The sequence below is a fragment of the Lacerta agilis genome, chromosome 4 (assembly GCF_009819535.1).
Source record: "Lacerta agilis isolate rLacAgi1 chromosome 4, rLacAgi1.pri, whole genome shotgun sequence".
Taxonomy (NCBI): domain Eukaryota; kingdom Metazoa; phylum Chordata; class Lepidosauria; order Squamata; family Lacertidae; genus Lacerta; species Lacerta agilis.
The window spans coordinates 58,809,643-58,822,055 of NC_046315.1; the positions used below are offsets into that span (position 1 = coordinate 58,809,643).

The window sequence follows — 12,413 nt, forward strand, 5'->3', positions numbered from 1 at the left end:
TTTTCATAAACTGTTTCCAATTATGTGACTAGGGAGGGTCTCTTTCGGGGGGAGATTAATTGTCAAGAATGTGTTTTTATCAGCTGTTTTGCTTATTGTTATTTAAGTATATGATTAATCATTTTCTGTGAGTGTTTGAGTTCCTGTGTGTGTTTGAGTTCCTGCTAATCGTTTATATTCTTGTATCTATCTGTAACTCAAACCTTTCTGCCAGGTTTCCTGCTTTCTATCATGCTTGCTAGGAAGCCCCATCTAGAACAATTATATTATTTGTTCTACATTGCCCTAAGAACTTTGTTCAGTTATTATCAATGCTGTATACTAAGTATGGAAATGACACTCTTGTTCTGTTGAAGTGTGGTTCATGTAAGGTTGGAAGATGAAGCTTTATCAGGTCCCCATGTGAAAAATCTATAAATAATAATTCTTCCTAGATTAGGTTCTTGATTAAAGCTTTCTTTGTTCTTTTTGTAGTCTCTCATCATTTATTTTGATGCCTTTTCAATTCTAAAAGCTATTTTAGAGCCTTCTCTAAACTATGAATCACCCATTATAAAATCTATATGAAAATTCATAGAATAAAATTAGTTTTATTAATGCAATAAAATTCAGATTCATTGTTTCATATTGTTGTACACTCAATGAGATGCATAAAAATTATGTTAGGTTCACTTAGATTGGTTTAGTATCTAACATTAGACTTTATATCTAACATTAGCCTTTATAGCTTATAATCAAATCCAAAAATGAATGTGGTTTTAAATTGTGTTTAATTACAGTTTATGAATAAGGTCAGAAGAGTGCACAGTGTAAAATGTAAAATATAATCAGAGAGTTTCTTGGCATAGGGAGGATTATTTAAATCAGCTGTTACTACCAAAAGTGTTCCTTTCTTTCTGTACTGAAATTATGGATAATCATTGGGGTAAACCTTGTGTCTTATATGTCTGGGTTAAACTGTTGTAAACTTTGAGGAACTTGAGCACAAAAGTAAAAATAGATGAAGGATGGAGTTTGCCATCTTCCTTAGAAGTTCTGTATGTTTCTGACTGTTTGATTTGTACTTATAGCCAGACATGGCAGTAAGGCAGGTATGCATATTAATTATAAATAAATGACACATGATCTTTAGATAATGTTCCTTCTTCCAAAGTACCAGTGTAAGTTCACTTATGAATTCTGGAAACCAGTAGCTAAAGAACTCTGGAAATTGTAATTCTTTAGAAAGCAAATCACATTAGGTGACACACTTCTCTCCATTTGCCGCCCCCCCCCCCAACACTGCTTCTGATTGGCAAATGTCTGAAGATTTTACAAGACAGGTATACTCTAGATAGATACAGAGAAATATTTGTTTAACTCAAGCATGATGTACAGTGGGCAGGATTCAACTAAGTTGTTATCTGTGCAGAATGAGGTTCACTTATGCAATGGGACTTTTCCTTTCTCTCCTTCTCTGCCCCGTTAATTTGCTTGGTGGGGAGGACCCAGAACAGGTTTGAGGTGAGTGTGGGCATGCATGGGGAGGAGCCTTACAATAGTACTGTACAGTAATATTTTTAACATTGCTTCTTTCTTCTGAGCTACAAACACGACTAGAGGGGATGAGTGCTTGGTATGTAATGTACCTAAGACCTGTCTTCCTCTCCAATATTGAAACATTCCAACAACATTTGTAACATTGCTTATTTTAAGTATAGCTTACGATGCTCAGATAGGTTATTAGATCACTTGAACAATAAGAGGATTATTCTACCCTATACTACTTCCCAATGAATTTGCTAAACCAAATACAAGATTTAATTTTTCAGATGGTTACCTTATATGTACTGTATAGTGTCTTCCAGCTTTTGAAATAGCTCTTGTTCATCAGTTGGTTCAGGTTATGTGAAAAATATGTTGGTTCAAAACTGAAATTATTGTCCACATGTGCATTAGTGAGCCTGTCATTTCCTAAAACTGAGACTAGCTACTTATTACTGATCAATCTGCATTTAGATGCACCAGCTGCTCCCTCTGCTGCAAAGAGGGTAGGAAATGTGCATAAGAGAAATAAGCAAGTGGGGAAAGGGAGACTTAATCCTTCCTTTGGATGGCACTTTCTCCCTGCTGTTTTTCTGCCCTTGCTGGGGCCCCAGACTTGTGTTTTTCACCAAAAATCATGGCTGGAAGCTTCCATTTGGGCCATAAGAGCTATTGGCTAGTTGTAGACAATGTGTAAGGGAGGGGTTAAACACAGACCCTTTGCTTTCCCCCTGTAATGCAGCCCCTCCTAATGTAGCTTTGCAGCTGAGAGTTTAGAATTGTGAGCTGGACATGAATGTGTCATTCTATCTTCAACTTCAGTTGTTATATTTACTAGTTAGTGATAGCAGTGAACAATTTCATGGACAATTCTTTCAGCTATTTCATGAGGTCATTCTAAGCTTCATCAGCTGCTATAGTGATTTCATAGGAATGTTGTCTTTCAGCTTGAATTGTACTTGGCAACCATTTGTTATTGATTCTATATACTCCAACAAGGGCAAGCTGTCCCTTTTTGAAGTGACCTGAATATAGTTTTTTTTTAAACAAACAAACAAATAAATAATTCTTCAACCACTCTTTATCATTCCAGAAATTTAAATTTCTTCACTTGATCAGGCTGTTGGCTATATCTAATTGTACATCAGGTTTTAACAAATCCTGTTGAGATCTCAAATTGTGCTCTGTAAACAAAATTCCCATTTGTGGTTGATATACGTATGCCAACTGAAGCCTGTTGATTTAACTGATTGAAATCCTGACTGCCCTTTTGCAGCTTTCAATGTATATCTCATGGTGTGAATAAAGCATTTACTCCAGAAAATTTGTGGTTGGATAGTCATGGTACAGAAGTCACAAGCTTGATATTGGTTTTGTTGGAAATGTAGTAATCTGTAGATACCAACTATGTAGAGTTGTTACTTGTAAAGTACATCTGGTTACTCAGAAAGACCTTGGAGAACTTGCATGGTGATTCCAGAAGTTGAGAATTGCCTGCAGAGCATCACTAATAATTTGGAAATGAGAATTCAACCTGAGTTTAATGGAAACAGATTTGGCTTGAATGCAGAGGGAATCTCCCCACTTACCGCACATCCACATGTAGACTCCAACTGCCCAGCCCCACCCAATATCAGGGCAGCCATCTTCAAAAGCAGACCTATATAGAACTTGCTGAAATGCTCTTGTCTGGATGTCCCTTACACATTCCAGTGAAACAAGTTCTGTTTTCTCCAGATAGGAGTGTAACTGGTGAACACAACTCCATTCAGGACCATTTGTAGTCTCCCATCTTTTCCCGCCAACTGCACCTCTGTCTTGTTTGGATTAAGTCTAGCTTATTCCCCCCATCTAGCCACAAGCTGTCTCAAGGCACCAATTAAGATCTCACATTGGTCCCAAAGTCCGGAGGAGCTTTGTTGGACTGATTGTAGATAAGGAAAAGACCTGGAGGCAGCAAAAAATGGGGTTGGTTATAGATACTATATACAGTGTGAAATAGGAACCTAGGGTGGAGGAGAAGGAAACTTGAATTGCATATAAGGGGAATTCTGCCACTTGTGACTTTTGCTGTCACTTCAACATTGTGTCTTCACAAATCTAAGGGAGTAATAGGACCATGAAGCAGTAAAATATGTGGGGAATGCAAGCTGCATCACCCCCCCATATTTATTAGAAATCATTAGCAAATTCCTCAGCGTCTTACTTCCAGTATGTTTTATATTACTTTACGCCAAGCTTGCAGCCATAATGTGTCAGTAAGGTGTGCCGTGCTTGACAAACCATCAGATGAACAAACAAGGAGCCACCAAAAAACAGAAAATATTATGCTTTGCCTGCAGCTGATAGTTCAGCCAAAAGTGTTTCGGTCAGACTGAGAACATCTGCCAGCTTGTATTTTGTTTAGCTTAGCTAGATCTGCAATTGATTGTTATGTATTTACCCCTTGCCCCACCATTTTGTTTTATAACACTGAACCATAATGAAAACGACATTCTAACTCCTGTAATTGCCAAGTTTGTTAGTGTTTGATGGGTGCTTCCCTTTTTGCTCATTTTTGTAGTAGCTAAAAAGATGCACTAGAGGCACATACTCTAATTACTTGGGCAAAAGCCAGGATTACTTGTAAACATGTGTCTTCATCTTCTTTTTTGAAGCATTTACTATCACCAAAATAACTGTATTTTGTGTTAAACACAGGTAGCAGGGGACTATGTGGTCTGTGCTGCTTGAATTAGTAACAGCATATCAACCAGCTGGACTAAGATGTCTGGGAGGGAAAAGACTAGAAGGAAGGGAACAACAGGCAGACTATCCTGGATCTCAAATTATTACTGCAGGATTGTGTAGTTTTCTGCTCCCTTTGCCTCTTTCTAGTTGTAAGCACTAATTCTTTTCTACTGCTACTTTCTTGTTTAAGAATTAGTATGATACAGAAAGCAAAAAAAAAAAAAGTGTATCTTATGCCAGGCTGTTCAATATATACTTAAAGGCTACTGGCTGCTGAAGGTAAATAGCGTTTCCGTGCGCTGCTCTGGTTCGCCAGAAGCGGCTTAGTCATTCTGGCCACATGACCCAGAAGCTGTCTGCGGCCTATAGAGCAAGATGAGCGCCGCAACCCCAGAGTCGTCTGCGATTGGACCTAATGGTAAGGGGTACCTTGACCTTCACCTTTAATACAAGTGGAAGCTTGTGAAAAGTCACCAGAAGATTCATTATAAATGCAGGCTGCTTGCTTCTTTGCACCCATTCCCATAGATTGTACATGGGTCATTATGTTCCTAGGTACTTTCTGCTGATAGTTAACAACAGAATCCTAATAAAACTGTGAGCATTTCATTGCAACTCAACAGCTCAGCCAGTGACTAGGTCTAGGACATTTCAATATGCTGAAGCCAGCGTAAGGTCTAAAAGTTATGTTGTTTTAATCTAATTCATATATCTACCACTATGGTAAGTGCCCCAATATGGAATTCACATGGAAAATATACATTCATAATAGAATGTATAGGTGCTAATGTAGACTGCCTTGCTCCAAGAAAATGTGCTGTTGTAGTTAGCAAATGTTACTCATCAAGTTACATTTGCTTACACTGAATTGCACTTCCGATTCTACTGCCCATTCCCCATATCTCATAATGATGTACACACACACACAAAAATAAGAATCATGAAAGTGAATTTTATTCTTCATATTACATGTGAGTAAGCCCCACTTGAGTAAACATTATAAAGGATTGAGCTATAATGCACGCCTAAAGGAATTGTGAGCAGCCTAGTGCCTCACCAAAGACTCCTTGAGTTCAGCTTAGCAGTGATGAGATAACAGGAAAATTCCTCTTGTGGATCAGTAACTGGTTAAGGAACAGGAAACAAAGGATAGGAATAAATAAACCATATCTCCAATCTGCAATAGCAGATTGTGAATAGCACGGACAATATTGTTAGAATGTAGTTCACACATGATATTCCAAGTCTATTTGGACTAAGGACCAACAGAAAGGAAATGCTTTGAGTGAGTGCACTACATAAGAAGAGTGCTGCTGGATTATACCAAAGGCCCATCTAGTCCACCATCCTGTTTGCACAGTGTTCAGCCAGATGCCTATGGGAAGACGGCAAGCAACTGCACTCTTCCCACTTGTGATTTCCAGCAACTGGCATTCAGAGGCATATTGCTTCTGGGAATTGTAAATTTCCACTGCCTGTGATAGCTGAAATATAATTTGTCCTCATTTTGAAACGACCTCGCTAATGTCATTTTTGTCTGAAATATTACCTTGAGCTGCAAACATATACACCCTTTGCTGTGAGTATGTCTCATTGAGCTAAGTGGGGCATACTTCTGAGTAGACTCGTATGAGCTTGCTCTGTAGGTGTTCCTAATTGTAAAAAGATTATAACTAGTTGTTGACGGCTCTATTAATAGATGACATTTGGGATAATATGAGGTGATATCTGTCTTTTTATCACAAAAACGTCTCATATAAGACTGTCTCAAACTGAAGGCAAAGGGTGCAGTGGTCTATGCACATTTGCAAGTCTCTATAAAGAGTCCTATTCTTCCTTTTTAGCAATGAGAATGAAGCCCCCTACCCCCAAAATGAGATTCAGTACAGTACAACATTTTTTGACTTCCAGCTTCCTTAAATTAAACCACCTTCCTTTTTCATCACTCAAGCACCAGAAGCAAAGTATTTCACAGGATCCAGGTCTCAGCTCAGTACTGTATTCAGATATGAATGTTCCCTGGATCTGACACAACTAAATGCTTATTGTCGTCTTGGCTTCCTGAGAAATTTGTTGATTTGAGGTATATCTGTTTGCTTTTCATTTTCTGACTTACCTTTTATTTTTATTTTACTGTGTACTTAGCTGAAACACAATGCTGGATTGATGTTTGTCTTTGCCAAGGTTTAAACTGATCTGTTAGATTTTCACTGGAGAAACAACACAGTGAATAACTCAGATTTCCCTTAGCAATACTACCATATTGCATGTAAAATTTTATAGCATATGGACTGATTAGCATTCAGAAACTGGTGGTGGACATCTAGAATATAAAATACTTGCTGCAGTGGAACACATTCAAACATAATAATAATAGCAGTCCGTGGAATGAAGGATACAGAGAAGGAAAGTTCTATACAGTATCATAAAGCATTCAAGTGACACTGCTCGACTTTAGAGCAAGCAACTTGTAAAAGATTTTAAAATGGCACTCTGTGGCATCCACATAAAGAGTTCCAAGAACAATTATTTGGGTTGATCTTAATCTTATAAAAGGATAGAAGGTCAGAAGTTTAGCTGAAGTCAAATTGTTGTTGTTGTTGTTTTCTACCCTTTAAAAATAAGGCCCCAAAGTTGCAGATTTCAAAGGATGCTACAACAAAGACATGCTTTCAGTTGCACACATAACTTGTGTAAAGGTAGGGGAGATCATTTAACCAGGCAAGCAGAAATGCACTGACAGAAGTTTCTTAGCACTACGTTGTATTGCACCCTAAATGTTTTTAGTCTTCCTGCCATTCTTTGCATGCAGTAGAACTACTTTATCTTTGCTTACTCTTTTTAAAATGTAAATCTCTGGCTGTTTACCATGGTACTCTGTGCAACACTGAATTCCAGCTCACCTTTAGCACTCCATGCCTCCCTCCTACATTCTCTTGCTTGACAGTGATCATACTTTTACTTTACTTAGACTCTTCTGCCTAATATTGTTATCTAAAACATCTCCTGTTGGAGGCAAAGAACAAGATGGTGCCACTTCCCATGCCACATAGTGAAGCATATCAAACTGGCAACTAAATCTTATTTCAACACTGGCAACATAAAGTATCTTTCATTGTAGCTGAGGGTAGCAAGCCAGCTTAGGCAGGGTTGCTCAGATCGCATGGTGGACATATTTTTGTTATCTAGCACCTCACTGCAGTTTGCTCTCCATTTGGCATGCAATGACAGATGCTGCAATGAAGCAGTTCTCTCACCAGCACTCATCATGTGAGCAGAGCAATAGAATAACTACCGGACTGAAATCCCTGAATTGGCCACCTGTTTGCTCAGTCAGGGGCCTTTTACAAGTATGTTGTCTGCAACACATTGGGAGAAAGTTCCTAGACAAGCTGGTCAGCCAACATGGAGTATTGTCCACATTGGCTCAGGGAAATAGGAATGGCTCAATGTGTGTGGAACACCTGAAGAAAAAAAATCAATCAGTTTGCAACCTTCACTTCCACATTTTTACCTTCCTTGGTATGCACATTGCTGATAATTCATATACAGCTGAATTAAATAAATTTCAACTGTCATTTGCATTCAGATGTGCTGTTCTTAGTCCAAACGCCCTCTCAGAGCTATTAGTGTCCTCAGAATCTGTCACATTTGGCTGCATTTCTAGTTGAAATCCTATTAAATCCGGGGAGCCTGCAGGTCATAAAGCCAATCCCCTGCCAAAAGCAGGAGTTTATCCAAAGCTATTATTGTAAAGGGTAATAAACCCTCATCTACACATACTTGGATATATTATTGGAAGTTACTTAAATGATCCAAACGTCATTCCTTCTTAAAGGTCTGAATCCAAATGAAAGCAACAACATGTTTATGTACTCTATTCCTAAAGATCTGCAGTGATAAATGTTTTATCACACATTTAGGAAGTTAGTTACAGTACTGAAGCCTAAGAAAGAGCTATTCTTAACTTTGAGTGTAAATCATTACAGTTGCAATCTGAAACATTATTTCTTGTGTCTCTTCCTCATGGTAGGCAAGAAGAACAACCAGCCTTTATCCACTATAATAATGCTTTCCTGTGATAGACAAGAGGAATTTAAAGTCTCCCTACTTCCTCCTGGCGATTCTAAGCTAAACTAATTCTATTCCATCATTCTCTCCTCATTGTACATTAAAATGAATAACTATCCATTTACTTGATCAATGATTTTTTCTAATGAACATTTTATTTGTCAAATCATTGCTACTTACTACTACCAACTCCAGCATAGCATTTTCCAGAATGAAACTTGGTAAAGAAATTTAAGATCTAACATACCTACAAGTAACTGTGCCCTACCATTTTTTCAGGATAGCTATTTTGCAATTTGTTCAGGAAAACTAGAGGATGCAATAATTCTACATGGCTTATTAGTTTTTAACTTTCTGGTGGCAATAAATAAAAATCCCTGTCTACATCAAGATATGGCAGTTTCCAGCAGTGACAGCTGTACTTAGTGATTTTATTTTGTTCCTGAGTTTATGCCCAGTTCCCCAGTCCTTCCACATTTCACAACAATGTGCTAATCTACAGGGATTCTGTAGTTTTCTTGCATGTGCTGAAAACAAACTCAGGGTGAATACAAGAGTCGTGGCATTCTTCCACCAAAGACCCCCTTTAGAACTTTTGTCTAACCAACATCCACAATTTTGAGAACCCTAAACCTTCATTTTCTTTAAAAAAGAAAAAGGAAAAAAAAGTATTCATTGATGTGGAGGAAGAAAATGGACAGAGTGTGGACAGTAACTATTAAAGATGAGAAACCAACAGGGGTTTAGTTTCCAGGGACCAGGATTGTCCAGCTTACCTGACTTCATTGCCATGAACTTTGTAGAGGTATATTGGAGGGACTATCAGATCTGGATATAGAATGGGAAGAGCTCGGAAAGTTGGAGGTAGAGGACCCTAGGGAGGGGCAGAACAGGCTGTCAGATGAGCATCCCACCCCTATGACACTTAACACCTCTAGTTCAGTTTTTCCAGTAGTAAAGACACCTCTAACACCACCTCTGGTCATAAAGGAGCCTTCCCCTTCAGAGGAGAGGTCTAAGAGTAAGCCTGATGCCAAGAAGTCTCTGACTCAACCCGTGTCTATAAGGATTTGTCACTGGCAGCAGTGGTACAAACAAACTTTGCTTAGCCATGCTACTCCAAGGAATGCCCACTTGATTGCCCAGTCCCAGACACATGATGCTTGCTGCACATGTGTCTGCCATACTTCAAAAGGAAAATGCAAGGGGGGGGTGTATTCTTGGATCAATATTTCAGCTGGTGCTTAGCCTTGTATTCTCAACTCTTGTAGACCTGCTGAAACTTATAACCTTGCAGTTTGCCTTCAAAAGGAAGCCAAACCCTGGTAAACACTGCCCTGGAACTTTTCACGACTTCAGAGTGGGGTACATGTAAGAAAACACATGTGCACACTGACTAGAGGTGTGTGAACAGTGTGCCTGCCTTCTGGTTTTCTTCCAAACCACATTTACCTGCTGAGGGTAAATATGGGTGGAAATAGTTATTGTTTAAATTTGCAAGTTAAATTGCTACATCTATTACATCACATTGTTCACCTCGGTGGAATTGTAAATATAAACTTACGTCCTGGAAGACGAGAAAATCTGTAATTCTCAGTTAATTGGAAGAAGCAGCCCCGACTTCAGTACTGTCAGCATGATTTCAGTCTGGCGATATGATAATGATTATTATGTCAAATGCAATCAAGAATGCAAGCCTTGAACTGACAAGAGACTTAGTTACTTTTAAAAATGCATGATTTCATGTAATATGTGGTCTCCTATTCTGTAGTAGCCAAAGCTGGGTACAAAAGGAAACTTATCCTGAGAAAGAAATTGTGGTGTTGCTACTTATTTTTATACAGCATCTTACTTCCTATAAGTTAACAGCTTAATTTCTTTCTTTCTTTTTAATGCATTGGATAACCATTCACTTGGCTCTTTTTTTTTTAGTTACTGAACAGAAACAGAGATTAGACTGGACTTTATATGCTGCGTTTCCACAAAGGAAATTTTGTTCTAAGTGGCTTCCATTATACAGGATAAATAAAAAAATAAGCACAATATGTACAGCTAAGCATTTCAATAACTAAATTTAATTAAACAATTGTTTCAATAAACAATTCATTGAACCATCTTTTTTAAAAAAAAAAACATGCCAAAAATATCTGCATACATACTAAAATCTTACATATTAAAATACAAAGAACAGTCATAACAATCATTCCAGACATGGAAGTTGTAAAAACCTAACAAACTGTTATGGCAATTGTAGTCACAAAAAACCTAAGATGTTTGGTGGAACATGCTCCAACAAATACCAAGCTGCATAACGCAGGCAACAGTACACCATAAGGAGAAGACAAGAGCTTTACACTGAAGGTTGATTCACATAGTAAATTCACAGTTTTCACGCAGACTTTCACATGCACTTGCTTTGGGCTGTGGTATGTTTGTAGCCAGGACTAAGTCCAAGCATGCCTATGTTGTACATAGTCTGTCACTGCACTTGGAGAGGTGAGGCCTCTGACTTAGTTAAGTCGGCACCCCGCTCTCCTTTCCTGCTTCTCTGAACTGCAGCTCAGGGCTGTGGGGCTTTGGTGAGGCCAACTTGCCCCATCCACTGAAGAATTCTGGGGCCCCTAGGGTTGGTCATGTGGGGAAACCTCCCTACTCACTTTTAGGGCTGCTTGGCCTTGACCTAGCAGGGGAGTGGTACCACTGCAGGCTTAGCCTGCTTTTTTACAGCATTTCCCATGACTTATGTTTTTCTCTGCAGGTTTAGTTTAAAGTTAAATAAAGTGCCCCCCTTCCCCAGTTTAACACATTTATACATGCCTGTGCCTTTATTTTTTATTTTTTTTATTCATACCAAAATGAAATAACTTTACATGAATAAAAGGAAAAAGAAAAATATACGTTTTCATAAAACATACAAAACAATTCAAAACTAAACAATACATAGAATGCCTTTATTTCAGCCTTCAACTGCTCTCCCTTCCAATATAGTCACATAGAAATAGACTTTCAGGAGAAACAACCAAATTACAGAGGGATAACAGAAATCACAAAAGTATAAACCTCCTTGGGGTTTCTAGGAGTCAAATCTCTCAGTGGTTGCACGCTGTGTCTACTTCTCATATTGGTAAAGATTTGCACATGAACACAAAATTCCACACTAGATTTGATGAACAAGATCTGTGGATAGGATCTCTTGCAAATGGGCTCCATGGCATTGAGGGAGGAGGCTAATCTTGTCACCCTGTACTATTATCCTGTTAACCCCCAAACTGTCCTGCATAACAAAATATATACCGTAACTATCATGCAGGTAGCTGCAGATTTTGCCTGCAGGGTAAAAAACACGGAGGTTGATTTCAATTGGAAAAGGGGTAGTCCTACCCTAGCACAAGTTGACTTGTTTTAAATATAATTAATGTTAACACACCAAAACACAGATATGTTAAAAGCAAATGCACCTGAACTACTCCACCAGGCAATGCGGGAGAATGAAAGTTCAGGGAGTTCATATGAACCCAGGATGAAGTTAAACTTCTTCAGGTTGTACTAAGCCATACTTTAGTGGGGTGTCTGAACTCAGCCAGTGTGCATTGTTGAAAGTATGTGGTTTGAGAATAACATCTCTAGTTTAATCTCTTGGAGAGCATGAGTATGCACTGCATATCTGACTCCGTGCCCAAAGATGATGCTGTGAAGAATATTTTGATTAGGAACAGGCCCAGCCCTGTTATTCAGCAGGCTAAAACAACCTGTTTCAAACCAGAACTATAAGGGGAGGATAGACAAAAACAGGAATTAATGTCTAAAGGATGCAGACTTCTTAAACATTTAGTGGGGGTGTGAGAGGCATTTTGACTCAACCTCAGGCAGCAAAATGTCTTGCGACCGCACTTGTGGGACAGCTAAAGCATGGTTGGTGCACAGGAGGTTCTTAATAAACAAGTTTCTTTTGAACAATATTCTGATAATGTTTTCATTCATAGTGTCTCTGTCTATAGTGCCTAGCACACGTTTACAAATACTAATTTGAAATTGTTATCTTAGTTTGATTACTACTCATCATTGCATAGTTCCTTCATTTGAATCCA

The 12,413-nt window shown here is 38.5% G+C and overlaps 1 protein-coding gene across 6 annotated transcripts in view; it reads left to right on the forward strand.

Moving 5' to 3' along the window:
• Window positions 1-12,413, forward strand: part of DMD (dystrophin) — a 1,040,101-nt gene that overhangs the window by 778,809 nt on the left and 248,879 nt on the right. The window lies entirely within an intron of this gene.